Source organism: Etheostoma spectabile, chromosome 10 (genome assembly GCF_008692095.1).
Source record: "Etheostoma spectabile isolate EspeVRDwgs_2016 chromosome 10, UIUC_Espe_1.0, whole genome shotgun sequence".
NCBI classification, from domain to species: Eukaryota; Metazoa; Chordata; class Actinopteri; order Perciformes; family Percidae; genus Etheostoma; species Etheostoma spectabile.
Genome location: NC_045742.1, coordinates 14822623 through 14829235, shown reverse-complemented (window position 1 = coordinate 14829235; position 6613 = coordinate 14822623). Strand labels below are relative to the sequence as shown.

General features: G+C 39.6%; 1 protein-coding gene across 1 annotated transcript in view; it reads right to left on the bottom strand.

Annotated features, from left to right (window-relative positions):
* Window positions 1–6613, bottom strand: part of slc16a2 (solute carrier family 16 member 2) — a 24506-nt gene that overhangs the window by 16176 nt on the left and 1717 nt on the right. The gene's annotated exons all lie outside the window — the stretch shown is intronic.

Sequence of the window (6613 nt, the reverse complement as noted above, 5' to 3'; positions counted from 1 at the left end):
TGTGTGTGTGTGTGTGTGTGTGTGTGTGTGTGTGTGTGTGTGTGTGTTTTTAGCCAGCCAAGCCAAACAAAGAGACAGATATCAGATTTTTTTTTAGAGCACCAAAATCCTAAGTAAGAACACTATATGCAATTATCTCAAAGAATAAAATTGAAAATATGTCCACATAATGTCCACAAGAAATGGAGTGTTGCGTGTGCTGCATCAGAGCAGGAGACAACAAGTAGCACACAAGCAGTTACGATGCAGATCCATCTGGCCGTGCAACACTTCGCGCCGCGCTCTAATTTATTCCTATGGTCTGACGTCAAGCAACTTTAATGCGCCCGCAAAGCATCCTGGGAAAGCGGAACTGCATTTGAGAAAATGCAAATGAATCCGTGGAACGCGATATCCAGCAGAAGTAGACAAAAATCTTTCAAACGGACCTTTGTCGATCTGAAATGAAGATTCATCAACTGTATGGCTTATTACTCGTTTAAAATGTTTTCAGAAACACGTTTCAGTGAACTATTTTGGTAAAATATGTCATCGCATTCTGTCTGATCCGCCTTGACAGTGGTTTGAAATTCTCGAAAAGGGCCGACCCATGTGCCACACCAATCAGCTGCCGTTCAAGGGAGTGGAGCATCAACCATGGATGTATTACATCGCGACACTACGCTTCAGTCGTGTTGCAAAAATGGATCTGAACTGTTACAGTGCAGATCCACCTTGTCGTGCATTGCTTCTGTCACGGCGCGCTCCACTTTATTCTTATGGATGGCGTCAAGCCCGCAAAGCATCCGGGTGGCACTGCATTTGGAAAAATGCCCATCTTTATGCAAATACAACAAAATTGACTTTGATTAGGGCCAGTTTTGGACAAGTTACTCAAGTGTAATAAGTTATATTTTAGTTATTTCTCCTTTAAAAAGTAACATTTCTTGATGTTCCTCGTTATATTACTATATTCTTTCTTTCTTTTTTGTTAAAAAGTGACAGACCGCCTGTTTAGCAGCTGCTTTAGGAACTGAATCCACTTTTTGGAACACTAACCTTAAAGAGAAAATCAAGGGTTAGGTGATAAGAAAGCTATCTTACCCCTGCTTTGTCTAACGACTGGGCAGTTGATATGGGGACTCAAAGGCAAGAGCACTGGCCAATTATAATATAATTAATATAATTAAAAGGCACCAGAAAAATAGCATCTACCTCAGTAAAAAAAATTACACAGACTATGAATAAGTACCCCACTTCAAAAGATCAAAATCCAGTGTTTTCCTTTTTTGTTTAGGTCTGGTTGTTTGAACTACGTACTTTCCTAATGCAGGACGAGGCTGTTGAGCAGAGAAGGAAGACCTTGTGAATATAGCTTGTGTTCAGGTCTTCACTGTGCCCTTATCCTGTGAGAATATATTTTACATAATAATCCTTACCAGCATTAAATGCTGAGATAAAGGCCAACTGTATATTTAAAAATCTTACACCCCTTACAATCAAGTAGGCCTTGAGAGCCCTGGGGAAGCTCTGGCAACCCCCAAGTTGAAGAGCAGTGGTGTAATGTGAAAAAACCAACAGAAAGACAAGAGAACAGACAGTACTGTTGAGGCCTACTGCACTAGGCTTGATAATTAGTCTTCCACAATGTACTCTTTCACTGGCCACATTGTCAATTATTTATGCTGCTTCAGAATAAAATACTTCAGAACAAGAAAACTGTATAACTGGAGGCAGTGTGGCAACCGTGGCAACATGCAAGTACCAACAGTACTATAAATGAATGGTTGTGTTACACAAATTTACACAATGACGCCACTGAAGCCCACATCCACAGACTTTCTTGACTGAACCACTGGAGAAGGTGATTGCAGTCCTTGTTTGAAAGGGCACTCCGTGTTACTGTGTCAAAACCAAAGCACATTGTCTACAATATACAACGTCCAACCAACAATCAGAGCCTAAAAAGCAACAGAGAGATGTGTCATTCATCCATTCTCTCCCCTCTTTGCCAGCCAACCCCTACCTCTAGACCCCCATTTCCCCCAGTCTTGGCACAAGCAAAAGCTATGTGAATGGACTGAGTGGAGTGTACTCATTATAGACGATTAGGTCTGAACACTTCCAACCAAAAGAAAAAGGACATAGCGAGGGACAGTGAAGCAAAATGAAAATGTGTGTGTGTGTGTGTGTGTGTGTGCGTGCGTGCGTGCGTGCGTGCGTGCGTGCGTGCGTGTGTGCGTGTGTGTGTGTGTGTGTGTGTGTGCGTGCATGTGTGTGGAGACTTAACAACCTTATCTCTCTTTATGTGATGGATGCAATCTGACAGCGAGGGAGAGGGTCTCTATAGGAACCATCTGTTCAAGAGAAAGAGAGATTTACCCAAGAGTACTTAGTTTAGCTTGTATTCAACAGACAGCTCAGTTGGTAGAGCGGGTGCCCATATATAGAGGTTTACTCCTCGACGCATGGGCCAGGGTTCGACTCCGACCTGCGGCCCTTTGCTGTATGTCATTCCCCCCCTCTCTCTCCCCTTTCATGTCTTCTGCTGTCCTAAAGGCTGAAAATGCCCAAAAGAATAATCAAAAATAAATAAAAACACATGAATGCAGAACAAGCTAATTCAGAAGGTAGCTGGCAGACACCCAGCACAGGTAGAATTGTATAAAGCAGATGATTGCAAATGCCAAAAAAGAAAAGTAGAAATAAAATGAGAAATATTAACTTTGTCATTAGAGTTCCTCATACTTTCAACAAAGTAGTTCTACTTTGAACTTTACCTAACTGGTTTATTACCATGCAGCAGTTTAATTCAGGCTACATAGTTTGCGGAAGATTGGGAGTGTAAGACAAGTAATTTGAGTAACCAGCTGTCACACATGTGGAGAAGGAGTGTATTCAAACAAGTCAGCCGCCGCCCACAAATGTGTTTTAACAGCAGGAACCTCTGGATGCTCCATGAGTTGTGTACTTGATACCGCTCACTAACCATGGGAAACTCCTTTGCATGTTTACTTGTCATATAGTCCTCCAAGCTACCAATAATTAATGCTCTCCAAACTGCTTGCGTTGAAATTATTGAATAATAATGCAAGAGGGAGGTGTATGGACATACAGTTTATGTATGTATACGTAAGCGTGGCACCCCAACTCGGCTCTCAGACTTCATTTCGGATGCACGATCTGTAGTGCTACGATAACACCAACTTATGGCAGCCTCTATTTCATGCTGGCGAGATTCTTAGAGATTGTGTTTCTCAAAGTTAAGACCGTATTTCCAACAAACGCTTGCATCTAGTTGGTAAAAGGAGGACAAATCCACTTCTTTTGTGGAGTTTGCTTTCTTTTTTAAGTAACCATTATCTATAACCTGCTAGATAACTGTCTATAAATAAATGCATTCATTTATTGATGTTAAAAGAAACCCACATTCAACACAAACCGCCCCATGCCTGTTTGTGATCTGTGTGTACCTGTTTGTGAGTATACGGAGCTCTGATCCGAACTGAACCCTTTCCCCTTCCCTCTGGAATGCAAATATTTTTTACAGTACTCCCTGATCTGCCAAAATGGGATTTAGAGCTGCTCTAGATGTGCTGTTGAAATCTGGGGCAGCGGAGCTACAATACAGCACTACACAGAGCACAGCAGTATGCTATAATTGGAAGAGTTTGTTTGTGACAGCAGAGACACCTGTTTGAATCCTGGCCGTAATATTCTCTTTAGCAAGTTGAGACTTTGAGTCAAGAAATCACCACTGATATGATGAAAGACTACATTCTGACCACAACTAAAGAAATGTAGTGTTGAGACATGCAACTTTATCATTTAATTGAAGGCCAAAGGGCACCCCAGCATTTAACGGGTATAATGGGACATAAGAACTGATAATTCTGTATGAATTTTATTAAGTTTTAATGTCCCTTAATGTCCTGTTTTACAGGCTTTTTATAAATACAATTCCAGTACAGACACTAATCCCCTGAGAATACACAACTTGAAATACCTTTTAACTGCCGCTTCAATATAAAAACTGTTTTAAAGTTATATTGATTTTACTCTCATACTGATCGCCAAGCCAAACACAGAACAAGGTTACACAGGACAGCGGCATGATAAAACACACAACTGTGACATGTGAACACATCCCGATCTCTGACCAGTTTTACTTTTATGTTACCATTGTTACTCAGCTACTACTGCAGTCACTCTTGAGCTTTTCTGAACTACTGCGCAGAGGTGTTTGTAGCTTGTAGATATCTTTTAATTTTTCCTTATCACTTGTGTTGTTGAAAGCCTGGTTACCAACTTATGTGTATCAGTATCATGTATCAGTGTCTTTTCAGCATTTAACGCTGTCAGTAAGCTGTATTGCCTCTCCACTTTAGACTGGAGTTAAGGTGATGAAGCAGCAATACTAATGGAGCACTCTTGCCTTTATGTCTTTGAACAAGACACCAAGATTGATATTGCTTTGTAACTTTTTCTGCTTTACACAATTTGGACATAATTTAGTGAGCCTCTGTTTTTTTTCTTATCATCATAGTCATCACTATATGTTTTACACTTGTGATAGATGGAAATAATTAATAAAAAAATAATAAAAGTATCAATAAAAAAAACATTATCTTCTTCATTTTACCTGTTAAACCAATTTTCGGAAAGTCTTCTTGATACGGATACCAAGTTTCTGTTAATAATTCTTTTATTTCTGGCTAAAAAAAAAAAAAGTATCTTGCTGAGGTGGTCTGGTCCCCACGGTCAGCATGTGGTTTTCACAGATATCGGATCCCCTCTCACTGGAGAAACTGACTTATGACCTCAATCATAATTCGCACAAATTCTGTCAACTTTGGAGACCGTTGCATTCCTTCCTGCAGGGAGTCTGACCTACTTGTGTTTGGTTTAATCTCTATGTACTTTTCTTTTTGCAGTTTGCAATCATATTTATATCCATCCCTTAAATTTAAAAGAATGTTTTTTTTGGTTACACACCTTGACATAACAGCATTTTTGTGTATGTGACCAAAACAGGAATGAAACCTCTGACCGAGCCATGCTGTAATCATTAAGTAAACCAACACCATCTGCAACTCATGACCCACTCCTTCATTACCTTCTTTTACTTAAAAAAAAGTTGTTCTGATCCCCTACCTTGAAACTCTTGAGCTATTTGGAAAATCTCTTGTTTACCCCTTAAGACTTAATAAATACCAAGTATAATAGAGAATACCAAGAATAAATCATCCTCTCCTTATGGTCCTATAGTTTGTTGCTTGGGAAGCACTTAACATGTTTGAAAATCTTCTATATACGTGATTAGAACTTTTACTGACTGTTCACTCTTAGACTGGATAGTTGTTCAAAAGGAGCCTTTACCACTGTGTGACTATTGTAGTTAAACTGTAACCTACTGTTTTCTTCTTTTGCTGGGGGTAAAAGGTAAGCCTGCTAGCCTTTTCCTTTCACATATGAGAGCAACCAAGAATAAAATCCAAAGAACGTCTGGAGATGAATTCCACACAAGCCAAAAAAGAAAAGAAAGGGGGTAATTGGATATTGCCCCCAGACACTAATTTTCGTCACATAAATTAGAAATGACAAAATGGCAACCAAGATATTAACCTGTGCTTAGGTAAACAACTCAAATGAGCCAAATCATGCCTGGAGCTTTTGGTTTTCACTTTATTTTTTTTCCTCAGTAACTGTTTTTTGTGCTGATTGTACTGGTTCCAGGGAAACAGTCTTGGAGCAGTAATCCCTTCCAACATCTTGACCTTAACTTTCACTGGTGATTGTGGATCTTGAGAGGAACAAAAAAAACTACTCCTGTTGCATAATGCTACTCCCATTCTTTTCACTATAATCTAAAGCAGACCATTTCTCAGTTTCTCTCATCAGTTCATCCCTTAAAAGGAACTCATATAACTACTTATTTTAATTCGTATTTGATAATATGACTATTAATAACCTTAAAGCTAGAGGTCAATAACACCATCAAGGGACCAAACCTCCAGAGATGCTTCAATGACAATAAATTAGATGCTGACTTTAAATTTCAGCTTTTGTGCTTAAACTTTTTCCACAAGCAAGATAATGTCCATTATTGATAGTGATGTAACGATGCATCGTGACTCGGTTAAAAATCTATTTAAATGTGTAAAGATGACAAGCGGTTGAGATAAAAAAAATTTAAAAAAGAATCACGATGCAATTTTTTAACAGACTAGGGTGTCATGTTAGTTAACATACAGCAGGTAACATTAGCAACCGTAAGCTCGTAACGTTAGCTGGCTTAAACACGGTTAAAATGCTGACAGCTAAATGATGTAAAGTGTGTTTGTATTTCACTGTAAAAGATTCCAACACTGAGACGTTCAGCGGTCTGCAGCTAAAGACAGAGGACACTAACTTGTGACCAGCTTTGAGACAGCGTGGACACTGCCCCTGTAATCTACATCCAAGTCGTTCCACTTCCAGGATTGTTCCATTGCCGCCGGAAATTCCACCGGACTTTACTCTTTTCGGCCGGATGTCGTTACCTTTCTTCCTTCTTTATGTTGACATGTTAAACTCCGGTTGATTTATGAGCACTATGGTTAACGGCTCCTCAGATCTCTGCAGGGTAAATCCA